Consider the following 15,650-nt stretch of genomic DNA (forward strand, 5'->3'; position numbering starts at 1 on the left):
CGCTGCCGCCGCGAGTCCGCCGCCTTTGTGCCGGCCGCCTTGGCTCGCGTCTCCTTCCTCTTCCCCTTCGGCTTCCAGCGCTCAGGTCGCGGCCAACAGTTTTGCTTCTTAAAAAACAACCTCTGTCAGCGCTGCGATGGCGGTTCCTACCCCGGAATATCCGCTGCTCCCCCACTCCCTGCCGGGGTAGTTTCTGGATCACCCCCCACCCCCGTCCGCCTCCTGCTGCCCTTTTTTGCCTCCGCCCCCTCTTCCCTCTCGGACTGATTAGCTGCGTCTGCCACCCCCACTTCCCGGCTCGGGCCTCTAGCTCTCCCGTGTGTAGCTGGAGGCTCTGAGTTTACTGAAGATGAGCGGGGGTGGGGGTGGGGCAGGTGGGATTGGGAAAAGATCTGGATACCTGGGAAGGTCTATGTCAGGACGCAGAAGGTTTGAGGAGCATTGCTTCTCATACAGTAAGGTCTGTGCCTTGGTCTCATCTTTTAGCAGTTCTTCCCCGGGAACGACCGCCAGCTCCCAACTCCTCTGCTTCCCTCTTTTAATCTTCTCGTTACCCCTCCCCCCCGCCCCCGTTCTCTTTCGCGGCTCCCTCCCCTTTAAGTAGTTTCACGAACCCCAGAATTGGGATTTGGGAAGGGGAAGAAAGTGTTTGAAGAGTCAGAGCTGGATCTGTTGTTTGGGAGATTTTCTCTTCTTTTCTTTCTCCCTCTGTATTTATCTTTTGTCTGTTGCTTCCTTATAAAGAGGGAAGCAGCTGCAGTCCTTGGCCGAGTTGTTGAAATTTATCCCTTTGTGTATATTACAATATCCTCCATTTTTTCCTCTGCCCTCTAAACAACAAGCGTTTCGCCATCTTGGGCAATTTTATTCCCAAGTCTCTTTTTTATTTTTGAGGAAAGGAAAGAAGCATTAGGAAGTGTGTCTGGATAAGGCTCAAAGTTTAGGGAACGTTCCGGGGGCCCAGTGACGTCATGTAAACTTTATGGAGAAATTTTCCCAAGAGTAAATTTTTTGCTTAATTTTTCTCCTGTTGTATAGGATTGTGTAACTTACAGGTTACTGATAAGTTGTGTGGCTTATTTTTGTGTTTTGCTCTCAAAATAAGTATACGAAGTCTGCGTATTGTATGTTTTGGTAACAGGTGGAAGATTTTGTGCAAAAAATGGTAAACTTTTGTGCGTCATTTGTTATTTACCTAGTTTTTGTGTACTTTTTTCAATTTAAAGGTTTCAACTGTTACCTGTATTCAGTATATCCCTTTCTTATTTGCTCTACTCTCCCCTATGGATTTTTTGAAAATTAGCTTGGTTAATATTTATGTATGGTTATTTTAGATTATCTGGCTCCCCGTTTATAATAAAATGTTCTGAGGTTTTCTTTTTCTATTATTTACATTTTGAAGAGAAATGACTATGGAAAATACCTTAAGATAATGGATACTTTAAAATTTAGTAGCAGATATTAAGTCAAATAATTGTTGAGTATTTAAAAGGCAGAATTGATTTTAAAAGATATAATCGCTAGCTATAAACTCTTTGTCAGCCATTATGAACAGATAAACAATAAAAACTAGCACTGTTTTAATTTGCTTGTCTAACATAGTTTTTCGCCTCACAAAAGTTGGTTTGGTCACATGACCAAACTTAATGATACACTGACTAGTATATAAATAAGAGGCACTGTAAATTGAATGGGAAAGTGAAATTCTGTCTCCTGTAGTCATTTTCAGTTAGCATATTTACATCTCTTCTAACAAGGACATGAAACTGTCTGTATTTAATTTGCATTCTCTTTGTCTTCTGGGTTGAGGGAAAAACAGTGACTACAATTAACTTAGAAAAAGCTAATAGAAACAATTCTGAATACATCGAAAAGATTTGTCTAACACACAAAAATTTATGTTCTATATGGTATGTTTTTATTTCTGTAGCAGTCTTCTTTGGTGTTATTTATCCAGGAATTTGCTTCATGTAATATGCTAGATAGAAAGTTGAATGTCTGCCATTTATGTGAATTGTAGGTAGGTGAAAAATGTTTAAATAGTTAAAAGCACATAGAACAGATGGTTCTAAATTATACATGCAACAAAGGACTAGAAGATTTGGCAGGTTATAAATGGCAAGCAACAGAGGATAAGCAGTTTAAGAAAATGGTAGTTAAGTACATTTGATGTCTCACACCTATTGTAAACACTGTACATATTATTATCACTGTGCTGCATAATCAATAATTTGGACAACATTAAGACACTTGTATGGTTCAGATAGAAAAAAGTAATTTTTACAAGTATTTGAAACAAGTGGTTGAATTTAAAATTATTTTAAACCTATGATGATGATGATGAGTTTTTTTTTTTTTAGGAAATCAGATTGTATGCTTTAAAAATACAAAGTTATTTATGAGAACTTAATATTGTGTTCTTATAATGGTTGCAGAGAAATAGGAATGGGTACATATTTTAAAATCCAGATAATAGTAGCTTCACTGTCCTCATATATTAAACTAGTGCCGAACTGTAGTACCATTTACTCTTGGAAACACTAATGAAAAAACACTTCTAAACTCTTCAGTCTTGGAAGTGCATTTATTGGAATACTGCTGGCATCATTTATGAAATACTTATTAAATGAAGGAACGATATATTTTAGTTTTAATTTTTGAGTTTTGTACATAACAGTATGATACTGATTTTACTTGAATATAGTTTATTTTGAATTTTTAGAATAGATGGATTCTTACGCAGTTTTTTCTTTCTAGAAGAGGCTCTGAGTAATTATATTTAGCATTTTCAAAAAATTTGGAATAGCTTAAAGTATTCAACTTCGTAGAAATTTGTTTTTATTTTTTATAAGCCATTCATTTAAAATGCACATAAGACTGTAATGGAAACCTTAGAATTTTAATTCTGTTGCCCTTTCTCCCATTTCTTTGTTTGCATGTTTATTATAGAACTGCAGTGTAAAGGAGCAGATGTTTTGCCAAACATCCTGATGTGTTGCTTTTTCTTATGGGAGTGCATAACTGTTCCTTCTGATGCATCAACTTGACAGCTGGTTGATTTCATGGAGCTGCTAAGAAGCCATTAGTGGTGTCATTGAATTGAAACAGAACAGTCACTCCCAGCTTGAACTGCAATTGTTAATGTCTTTGTTGCTACTTTTGTGTTACTATACAAGATGCAGGATATCACAGTTGCATGAAAGTTCAGGATTTCTGTCTTATCTCCTTGAATTAGTGAACGTATATTTTGGAACTTGATTACTTTTAGGTTTAAAGGTTTCTCAAAGAAGGGATTTTAAGTTGTAGTTTCTGAGTAGAACTACCAAAAGAAGAAATATGATTTAGCACAAAGTAATATGGTGATTTTGACCCTTAAGAGGAATTATGCCATCAAGTTTTAGTGATTATTAATATATTTGATTTCCTGGGGGATTAATTAAGTTACCTAATTAGGTATTTTAAGAGTTTTTTTGGTTACATACAATTAAGTATTTTGTACCATGAAGTTTTAAAAATACTGCTGCCCCATTTAATAAATGTTAATCCATTTGGCCGTTTCTTTAAACTTTTGTTGTAGGAGGTAATCAGAAAAGAAATAATTATTGGGGAAGGAGGCAGTTTTGTATTTAATTTTTCTTTGTAATGAGGCTAGAATGTTATTTAAAAATTCAGACAAACTATGATCTAAAATAATTTACTAGTAGATATTAAATGATTTTTAAAAATTGAAATTATGTTTCATTGTTATAACTTTTATTGATAGTTTCAGCTATCATACTAAAATGTGTGATACTAAACATGTGATACTAAAATGGTGTGATACTAAATACGTGATACTAAAATGGTGTCATCCCATTGGTGCCTACACATATTCTACTTTTTCTAATTATTTGCATGGTGTTTTTTGGTGGTAGAGGAAATGGGAGGGAGAAAAGAGGAAGAATGAAAAGTGATAATCCCAACACAGAAAAACACATTTTAAAAAAATTCATGTAAATAAGATTTAAGGATGTAATATAGTTTATTTATTACTATGTTAAGAGAATTTTTCTAGTCCCAGTATTTATTGACTTTTAATTTGTAGGTCTTTAGGTGTATTAGGCATTTAAATAATTCTTCAAAGAGATTAACATTTGTAACACTTAAAATAGTTTGCCATTACAAAAATAAAATATGAAATTGATTAGAATATATAATTTGCTCAAAATTTCCTCTACAATATAAATTTTTAATATTTTTAATATGCCACTGATTCCAGAATTATGATTTCCTGAAATCATGAGTTTATAGAGACACTTTCCTTTTAAATAGGTTGTACATTACTGTGACTAAAGCTAAGATTTATATTCAGGCATTATGCTTTCTCAACCCTTTTTATATAGTAGCCATACAAGTCCTTAAAAAGAAAATAATTCTATTACCTTTGACTATGACTCAATATTTAAGAAACGTATTTACTCATAACATTTTTGTTGAGGTAGATATTCATATAAATCAAATTATGGTACACTGAATTGTGTATGAAATGTGAAATTTTTTTTAAAGGACTCCTGATGCTTAGTTTATTTTTAGAGATAATATGGTCTTAATTGTACTACACATAAACATCCTGTAGTTTAAGGAGAAATTTTCAGGCATCAGATTTCTTAAAGGAAGGTAATTCTCAATAGAAAGGTCATTTTAAAAGTTAAAACTTCGATTTACAGGTTTTTCTGTTGACCGTAGTAAGTATGAAATTATGGGTAATAAATATATTTAATTCATTTTCAACTGCATATTGAGTTATAAAATATTGGCCACATCTTTATTGAAAACAGGAAAAGTAAATGAATACATATGACTTTTAAATCTGTTTTGAGTGCTATTTGATTTATGGCAGTCATGATAGAGTTTGAAATGTAAAATATTTAAAAGTATAGATATTTACAGGTTAAATATTGAGTTTTTAACATTAATAGGGTTTTATAAGAGTATGAGGTGAAAATGTAGTTTTTATTACACATAAATTTTTACTATGTAAGGTAAAGTATTTCAGTTTGTTTTAAAAGGTAAAGTTAATGTTTTAAAAATAGTTTTTATCATTTATAAAATTCAACTTGTACTTTGGCTTTTGAATGCATTCCATTCAAATAAAAATTATTGCATATTGGGGATAATAATAATGATGGCAACATAGATATGAACCTTTACTAATTTTGTGTTGTGCACATGTGTGCATGGTATATAAGAAAAAGGAGCATTTGGTTTGAAGATAAATCTATTCTTGCATTGGTACTTCAGCTATGTGTAGACATAATTGTGTGTTTTTTCCTGTTTTCTCCTCTTAACACTTTTCCACAAACATGCACTCATTAATCAAAGACGGTGCACTCCTGCTGAGGGCAGAGAGGTTCATCAAATTGGCAGTCAGTTTGGTGTAAAGAACGGTGTACTGAAGCTCTTAACTCGCTAGGACATAAATAAATCTAAGGTCTTTGTATGCAAACCCTAGAGGTTAATACTGTATAATTCAATGTCCTGTCTTTGTTTTTATGATTGATGTTTTTAAATGTTTCAAGCTTGGTGAAAGTCTTCTAGTAGGTCAGGTCTGACAATCTGATTGGCTGTAGTAAGAAAGCATTAGGTTGTCAGAAGGACTTTGAGTATGCTGCAGAGATTTTGATTTTTTTTCCTACAAGATCATTGTCATATTGCCTGAGCTGTTATAGGAATGTACCAATGATTGACATTCCCTGCTGTGATAATGGACCTAGTGCATGAAATGCCAATAGTTTGGTCCTATTTGTTCAGAAGCTTACTGCTATTTGTATCCTTAACAGAGCTAACATGTAGAACAAGCAAAACTACTGGGATTTCTCTGTAGAAATAGTGCTGGGATTTGGCTTTAACATGAATTGGTTGCATATTCATAATTTAAGAACAGCTGGTTACAGCAAGCACGTAGTCATTTGCAAGCTATTATAAACCATTCCACTCACATGGAGCCTGTGCTTGGTGATTTTTTTTTTTTTTTATTGATCTACCTGCATTTAAAATCTGGTCACTGCTGCTACAGAAGCTCTTCATTTTAGCTGTGTTTGCAACACAGAACAGATTCAATTTTAAATATTTAATTTAAACTTAATGCTGAATAAAATGAAGAAGTGTTAGAGGGAACAAGTGTAAAAGGTCATGTCTTACCTGTCATATAGTTAATCTTGGCCAGAACCGACCAAACAAACCTAGATTATACAACTATTGTAATTTTTGGAATATGTGTTTTATGATTTTGTCCATAGATCAATAACAGGATTATCCTTGATTTGAAAATATTGCTAATAATATTTTACTAGTTACACATAGTTTTGGGAAACAACATTAACAGTAGATTGTGATTAATTAGTCACAATGTCATCTAATATGTAGAAAAGTAGTAGTATAATACTTTTAGCTTATGAGTGGTGGTGCTTTAGCAAGATAGAAGGGAAAATTGACAGGACTTTATAATTGGATTAGAATAATGCTAATCCTAAAACTGTAGAGTTACTCTAGTTTTTTAGAAGGAATCTAATAAGGAGTCTCTTTTGCTTTTTGAGTCACTTTTGGAATATTAAGCACAGGTAGGCTCTTACAGTGTTTAGATGGTATTGGTAAGTTAGGACAGCTATAATAGTTTCCTGCATGTTGTCAGTAATAACTGTAAGGAAAGAGGAGAACACCTTTACATCTCAAGCTTTCAGTGAGAAGGGTGGGAGGAGAAAATGATAAATGCTATTTCAGCTCTCCTTTTAGGAATCACAGGGAGCTGTGTTTTGATTTGTGTATGTTAAAATAAGTGAACACCTGAGTGATTTACAATGATGCGTTTCCACACATGGTGTTAAGCTCACATGTGCATGTATATGTTTGTCCCCACACTAGATGATAAAGTAGCTCTCAGCACTTCAAGGTTGAGTTCCAGTCCTAAGAGTGCATTTTACTCTTTCTTGGCTTCACAAATGGCTGGATAGGTTCGTAGTATAACAGAATATATGGCCAAATTTAATCTAGCTGATAGTAGGCTCTACTTTTTTTAAAAACAATAAATCCAAAGGTTATTAAAGGATGATGCATTGCGTTTTAGTTTTGAGTTGCATAGGATCATAACTGTAATTAGTTAACTTCCCATTATTTGAGATTACATCAGGTGTTTTGTAAATTATTTTATGTCCTCTTCTCTCCCTTTTGACTATTGTCTTTTCATTTATTTCTCTGTTCTTTAGCATCTCATCACAGAATAAAGGAAAGAAAATTCAAACAAATCTGGTTTTCCCTGCCTTCCTCACTTCTTGATGAAGAGGAGTTCTTAGTTTTTGACTAAAATGGAGGTTTAGGATTTTATTTGTCTACCTTTTCTGGTTCTCATTACATGAATAATTATATTTAGAAAAGAAGAAGTGTGAGTTAATAGACTGAATTTTTATTTTTACTTTTTATTTTTTTGGAGACAGGGTCTCACTCTGTTGCCCAGGCTGGAGTGCAGTGGCACGATTCCAGTTCACCTCAACCTCCTGAGCTCAAGTGATCTCCACTGCCTTAGACCCCCAAGTAGCTGGGACTGCAGGCTTATGCCACCTTGCCTGGCTAATTTTTGTATTTTTGTAGAGATGGGGTTTTAGCACGTTTCCCAGGCTACTCTTGAACTCGTGGACTCAAACGATCTGCCCACCTTGGCCTCTCAAAGTGCTGCGATTACAGGCATGAGCCACCACGCCTGGCCTGACTGAATTTTTCTATATTGTGTTAGTAACCCAGCAAAACAAAAAATTTAGTCATTGTTTGAAAAAGTGAAATGACTCAGTGACACCCACCACAGGAGAATTGCACATATTTGATATACTTGTATTCTAGTATTAATAATAGGAAAAGGAGGAGACATCTACCTTCATTCTTCAAGCTTTTATTGAATGCTGTTTCCAAGCATGCTCTGGAAGAGCTATGGATAACAATTTATGAAAGTTCATAATAGGAGAGAGATGGCTTCTCGTTGGATTAATTAGAAAAGGCCCTTTGGTTTAGGTAGCATTGAACTAGATCAAGAACAATTAAATTTTGAATATTCACAGATCAGGAAGAAAAGATCCAAGAAAAGAAGGACTGCATAAGCCCATTATAGAACAAATGTAGAGCTAGAGCTCTATATTAGAGCCAGTCCATTTGACATCTGGGATGGTTCTGCCTTTTCAAGGTCACCCCAACCCATCCATGCCTCTTCCACTAGAAGGAAAAGAAAATGTCATGGGATCCTTCCCTTCCTCCATTGCTTTCAAAATTGACTGCTTGGCTCTTTCTGGAGAAGATGGGTTAATCAGTTTCAAATCCTCCATTTCAATGATAGGCTTCTTTGTGGAGGCTGGGTTAAAACTGACAAAACCGCCCTTTCTGATCAGAGGTATTTAAATGTTCTGTTTTGAGATTAACCAGAATCCCTCCCTTCTCCTTGGTTCTTTTCCTATGCTTTTGTGAATAGTTTTTCTGGAAACCTAATGCATGATCATCCCTGCTAAGAATATTGAGTAGGCCGGGCGTGGTAGCTCACGCCTGTAATCCTAGCACTTTCGGAGGCTGAGGCGGGCAGATCGCAAGGTCAGGAGATCAAGACCGTCATGGCTAACATAGTGAAACCTTGACTCTACTAAAAATATAAAACAGAATTAGTGGGGCGCAGTGGTGGGCGTCTGCAGTCGCAGCTACTCAGGAGGCTGAGGCAGGAGAATGGCGTGAACCCAGGACACGGAGCTTGCAGTGAGCAGAGATTGCACCACTGCTCTCCAGCCTGGGTGACAGATCAAGACTCCACCTCAAAAAAAAAAAAAGAACATTGAGTGGAGAACAGAGGGTGATATATGTGTATCCCTTTTCTCCATGATGATGGCTATGGCTCAAAAAAACACTTTTACTTCTTTTAGTTCCTTTGGATGAATGCAGAAGACAAGCAGACTGCTGGACTGCTAGTAATGGGCGTATCCATAAGGACAAAAAGGAGGGCCGGGCGCGGTGGCTCATGCCTGTAATCCCAGCACTTTGGGAGACCCAGACAGGCAGATCACTTGAGGCCAGGAGTTTGAGACCAGCCTGGCCAACATGGTGAAACCCTGTCTCTACTAAAAATACAAAAATTATTTTTTTGAGGCAGAGGTTGCAGTGAGCCGAGATAGTGCCACTGCACTCCAGCTTGGGTGACAGAGTGAGACTCCATCTCAAAAAAAAAAAAAAAGCATGATTTATAGCCCCTATTTTCAATAACATCAATACTGGTTTTCACTAAAAATAGAAATCCCACTAAAAGAGTATGAAAAAGGAAAGATTAAAACAATTTTCAAATCACAAATATATGAAAGATCTTTTACATAATGTCTTAGCCAAAGACAGTAAATTTTAGTGGTTAGTCTTTTCCTAACTTCATTATTACTACATAATAATAATGATGAAATTTATTATTATTGCATATAAATAAAATGCGTTTTATTTGCAGTATTGTGATGAACACTTACTTGCAAGAGATTTGTCATAAGAAAACCTTAAGACTTTTACGTAACCATTTTTTATCTTGTACAAGGATAAGTTTTGAGGTAAATTAAAGATGGAAAACAGTGGAATAAAAGTTATCTAGTGTCTAAGTTTAGTTCGAAGCTGTACTTACTATCTTTTCTGGTTTCTATGATGACATGGTTGTTGATACATGCTTCTGATCTTTGGGTAATGTCTTGCTGTTAACATAAACCATTGTGATGACATAAGAAGCACCAAAACCTGTCTTCAACATTTGAAAAAATCAGGAGCAGCCTATAAGTCACAAAATGACCTTTTCTTCCTCTCTGGGTTATTAGTGCAGCATGCTGAAAAAAAACAGGCTCTGCAAGACAATAGTAACTGACAGAGGTGTGGGTCAAATCTCTTTATTTTAAAAGAGGAGTTACTTTGGAGCCAAAGTTAAGTGTTCTTAGGGTTTGGGCAGAAACAACAAAAAAGGAGACAATTTTAAATAAGATTTCTAAATGCAGTCAAAGTAGAGCATTGTTAGGTAATCAAGTCCTCTTGGAACATATCAAGATTGTGTCCATAGTGGTGTAAGTATTTTAGCATTAAATTTCTGTGCCTTGTCATTAATATTTTCTGTGGCTTGTTGGGAAAATAACTTATCTGTAGTCATGCCTTGGGGATTTGAAGTAAAAAGTTGAAGGGTTAGGGAAGGGCAGTGTAAATAGTACACACTTGATCCAGGAAGAGAACATGTAATAACTTTGGACAGTTAGATAAAAGCTGTCTTTGCCCTTCCCCCTGCAGAAAGCCTGTTCATAGGCACACTTGCCAAAACTCACAAAAGAGAAGAATTGTTTTAAAGAACATGAAAATGTTTTTGTACTATGTGTGAAATGGGAAGGTAGGAATAAGGCATGCCTGGGAAGAAAAGCTAAATTGAATGTGACCAGAATTTTACTGTTTTTAAATTTTCATTATTATTAATTTTTTAGAAACAGGGTCTTGCTCTGTTGCCCAGACTGGACTGAACTGGGCACAAGAGAGCCTCCCATCTTAGCCTCCTGAGTAGCTGGGACTACAGGCATGCACCACTCGGCCTAGCTGTTTTTTTTTTTTATATATATAATGAAGTGTTCTATGATGCAGTACCTTGAATTTGACCTTTTGCATTTTAATATGAAACACCTTTTGTGAAATAGATTATTTTTGCAAATATTTTATTTGTTCCAAGTAGCATTTAATATATTGCAGGTACCAACTAAAGTAATTACATGTACATAGGTAAAAATACATATTTGTTTCTATATTTATAATCTCAGCACTTTAAAAGTGAGCTAAAAATAATCCTACAGCTACCCATGGAAATAAATAAAAATCACTTATCAAGCCAGGCGCAGTGCCTCACACCTGTAATCCCGGCACTTTGGGAGGCCTAAATGGGAGGATCACTTGGGGCTAGGAGTTCAAGAGCATCCTGGTCAACATAGCAAGATCTTGTCTCTACACCAAATTAAAAAACAAAAACAAAAAAAACCAGCTGGGTGTGGTGGCAGGCACCCGTAGTCCTAGCAACTTGGGAGGCTGAGGTGGAAGGATTGCTGGAACCCAGGAGCTGAAGGCTGCAGTGAGGTATTGTTGCGTTCTCCAGCCCGAGTAACAGAGTGAGATCCTGTCTCTGTCTCTGTCTGTCTCTCTCTCTCTCTCTCCTTCCCCGCCCCCCGTCTCTATCTCTCTGTCACACACACACACGCAATATATTGTCAGTTCTTCAGATTTTTTTTTTTTTTTTTGAGACCAAGTCTCGCTCTGTTACCCAGGCTGGAGCGTAGTGGCATGATCTCGGCTCACTGCAAGCTCCGCCTCCCGAATTCACGCCGTTCTCCTGCCTCAGCCTCCTCAGTAGCTGCCACTACAGGCACCCGCCACCTTGTATTTTTAGTAGAGATGGGGTTTCCCCACGTTGGCCAGGATGGTCTCCATCTCCTGACCTCGTGATCCATCCGCCTCGGCCTCCCACAGTGCTGGGATTACAGGCATGAGCCACCGTGCCCGGCAGTTTTTTAGATTTAAAAGTAATTTTCCTACTTTTAAGCTGAAAAATGCCCTCCTCACCAAACTTTTTATAGTTATTTCTCATATTTTTAATGTTTTGACATTTAATGATTTTGCATTCCTTTCTGCTAGTAAAACTGTCCTTTTATGCTCATGTTAAGGCCCAACTTCCCATCAACACTTACCTATACCATATTTTCATGTTATATTGCATTCTCTAAAACTTCTGTTATAAGGAATGTTGAGTTGGATAACTAAAGGTCAGTTTTTTAAAGCATTGTCATGTTTTGGTTGTAATTTTGTTTTAACCTCTTGTGATAGGTTTTGTTTTAACCTCTTGTGATCTTTCAAAAAAATACCAATTTTATTAAATATATTGAGAATATTCAAACTGCTTTCTTTGATAAGGCAGGCTTATACTGGTAAGTAATTCTATTACATTTTAGATGCCTAAATTAAAACTATTTGAGTATCAAAATATTTTACTCTATAAATATGTACAATTATTATGTGTCAATTAAAAATAGCTGGGCATGGTGACTCACACCTGTAATTCCAGCTACTCGGGAGGCTGAAGTGGGAACATCGCTGGAGGCCAGGAGTGTGAGACCAGCCAGAGCAACATAGTAAGACTCCCATCTCTAAAAATAAAATTAAATTAAAAATACACATATAAGAAAGGGAAAAAAACTACTGGAGAATATAACTTGGAATTACAAAAAATAAATTCCCATATCATATTTGTGTCATTTGCTTCTTTATGATAAAAGGGTATATGCAGCTGTACAACTTGCCAGTTACTTATTCCTTCTTACAGTTAATCATATTCATTGTCCTTTGACTTTTCTTCTTTAAAAGTGTATTTCTTCACTATGAAATATTAATAAGTTTAAAAAAACAGAAAAGCATTAAGATAATTTCAAATGTTCACAATTCTATTATTCACAGGCTACTGTATGCATTATTAGTTTGTTTTATGTTGAAATGAAATATTTACGGAAATGAAATTGTTCATTAATGAAACAGCAGGTTGGTGTCGTGAACCTACCCTGCAAAAGATGAAAATGACAGGAGTGGGCATAGAGTGAAATGCTTCTGTGGTATTACCTAAGAAAGAACTAAAATAATCCACTGGATTAAGTGACAAGGACATTAGTGACTTTGGCATTAATAGTTTCAGTGGAGTGGTTTGGATTAAAGCTATAGAAATGGAAACATGTTTAAATAGTTTTGGGGGTTTTGTTTTTTTGTTTTTTGTTTTTTTTTGTAAGGAGGAGGAAAAGAAATTGGGTAGTTTCTGGGAAGGAAATATAGGAAGATGTTTTTTGTTTTTTGTTTTTTTTAAACGGGGGACTGAAGATACAGGGGCAGAGGATATAATTCAGAGATTCTGTGAGAAATGGGAAGAAATGGGTTCCAGACCCATGTTAGACTGATTATCATGAACTGGAATGAGGGATACTCTTTTATTGTAACTAGAGGGAAAGAAAAAATGTGGGAATGCATAGTGGTGAAATTGGAGCTTGAGGAAAGAAATTTCAGAGAGTTCTAGTTCCAAATGTTAGCACTTCTTTTAACAGAAATGCCTCCTTATGGCATTTTAAATAAAACAAGTTTTAATTTCCATTTTTAAAATGTAAATTTATGTATTTTTACAAAATGGCTGTTACGGAGTTTTTGCATTCTACATTGTTTATAGGCTCTTTATTAGTTATTTGGATTATATCATGAGCATGTTTTTGTCATTAAGTATTTTAAAAGACTGCATAATAATTTATCCAGTCTTAGGACATGTAAGTTTTTTTGTTTCTGTTTTTGTTTTTTTTGAGATGGAGTCTCACTCTGTTGCCTAGGCTGGAGTGTAGTGGCGCAATATCGGCTCACTGCAACCTCCGCCTCCCGGGTTCGAGCAATTCCCCTGCCTCAGCCTCGTGAGTAGCTGGGACTACAGGCACATGCCACCACGCCCGGCTAATTTTTGTATTTTTATTAGACATTGTGTTTCACTGTATTGTCCTGGCTGGTCTTGAACTCCCAGCCTCAAGCAGTCCACCCTCCTCAGCCTTCCAAAGTGTTGGGATTATAGATGTGAGCCACCGTGCCTAGCCTCACTATATGTTATTATATGATGGGATGAAATAACATCAAACATCCCTCAGCTTTTTTTATTCTAAGTTATTTCTGTAGGATTCATTCTTAGCGATTGAATTGCTAGGTCAAAGAATATGAATATTTTATATATAGTGGTATTCTGGAAAATATTAACTGCTTTGTATATGTGGCAAAGAGAGCCTTGATTTGTAGTGTCTACTCTTTTCCTGTGTAAATACTGCCACCATGGCCTGTTTCAATCCTACAACTTAATACAACTGAACAAAGTTGAGAAATGTAGTTGTACAATCATTATATAGTATTTTCATCATAATCATACTATAGATGTAAAATAACTTCCTACAGCATAAATAATAAAATGTAAAATAATTAGGAACTGATGTTTTGAGTATTTATTACCCTATTATAATTTATTGACTAAGTTTATATAATTTAATTAATAATGATTGTTTTTAACAACTAGATTGCAAGAATTCCCAAGAATTAACAGTTGACTCTTGTGAGCCACTGTGAGCAAGCTCTAGCATACCAATGCTAGGTTATCTTTTTTAGTTCTCCTCTTCCTGTTTCTTACTCCCATTTCTGATATGTATGGTGGAATTTTTTACTGCTAGATTGTTGTTTCCAATATAGCGATAAATATGGGTATAGAAGACCAGTGTATCATTTTTTTCACTTATGGCTCCTAGGTTTGTCTTGCTTTAAACTGAAATCTTTATGCATGATGGAGTCTGTTTAAGTGAAAGAAGTGAAGTTTAGATTCCCAACTTATTTTTTTTCCAAAAGACTCCAGTTTTCCCCAAAACATCCTACTGACTGTTGATTGAACTACTCAACTCTTATGGTTTTTAATAATTTTTCAGTTGATTTTCTAGGGTTTTCTAGATATATAATCATATACAAATAAAGGTAATTTTGCTACCTTCAGTATTTGTAACTTTATTGTATAAAGAATGAAATTAAGCTGACTACTATTTGCAATGTGTTGGTAACATTGGGCACTCTTATCTTTTCCTGACTTTGGAAATGATTCCAGTACTTAATCTTTTTTTATGATATTACCTTTTGGTTTGTTATATGTATTTTTAAAGATCATGTTAAGCAAGCATGCATCTATTTCTATCTTTTTTTTTTTTTTTTTTTGAGACAGAGTTTTGCTCCTGTTGCCCAGGCTGGAGTACAATGGCGCGATGTCAGCTCACTGCCAGCTCCGCCTTCCGGGTTCACGCCATTCTCCTGCCTGAGCCTCCCAAGTAGCTGAGACTATAGGCGTCCGCCCGGCTAAATTATTTTTGTATGTTTAGTAGAGACGGGGTTTCACCATGTTAGCCAGAATGGTCTCGATCTCCTGACCTCGTGATCCGCTGGCCTGGCCTCCCAAAGTGCTGGGATTATAGGCCTGAGCCACGGCGCCGTGCCGAACATTATTTTATTTAATTAATTAATTAATTTATTTTTCTGAGGCGGAGTCTTGCTCTGTGCCAGGCTGGAGTGTAGTGGTGCGATTTTGGCTTTTTGCAACCTCTGCCTCCCGGATTCAAGCGAATCTCCTGCCTCAGCCTCCCAAGTAGCTGGGATTATAGCCCGCGCTACCGCACCCAGCTAATTTTTCTATGTTTAGTAGAGACAGGTTTCACCATGTTAGCCAGGATGGTCTTGGTCTCTTGACCTTGTGATCCGCCTGCCTCGGCCTCCCAAAGTGCTGGGATTACAGGCTTGAGCCACCGCGCCCGGCCATGAACAGTGTTTTCATTCAAAGCCGGTAGAACGTTCCTGCTCTGCCTATCTAGACTTTGGAAAGGAGTTGAAACTTTGTAAATTACTTTCCATAGGTTGCGAATGCTGGCATGTCATAAAAGGCTGGGACTCTGTTTAATTTTGTACAGCACTGAACCTAGATGTTTCATGTGTGTTTGTGCTTTCATATACCTTTGTTTGAGATATTCTTTCTACTATAGTTTTTTTTTTTTTTTTTTTAAGACAGT

At 36.1% G+C, this 15,650-nt stretch overlaps 1 protein-coding gene across 1 annotated transcript in view; it reads left to right on the plus strand.

Annotated features, from left to right (window-relative positions):
* Window positions 1–15,650, plus strand: part of BAZ2B (bromodomain adjacent to zinc finger domain, 2B) — a 426,507-nt gene that overhangs the window by 99,455 nt on the left and 311,402 nt on the right. The window lies entirely within an intron of this gene.

This window comes from Colobus angolensis, unplaced genomic scaffold, assembly GCF_000951035.1.
Source record: "Colobus angolensis palliatus isolate OR3802 unplaced genomic scaffold, Cang.pa_1.0 Scaffold259, whole genome shotgun sequence".
Taxonomy (NCBI): domain Eukaryota; kingdom Metazoa; phylum Chordata; class Mammalia; order Primates; family Cercopithecidae; genus Colobus; species Colobus angolensis.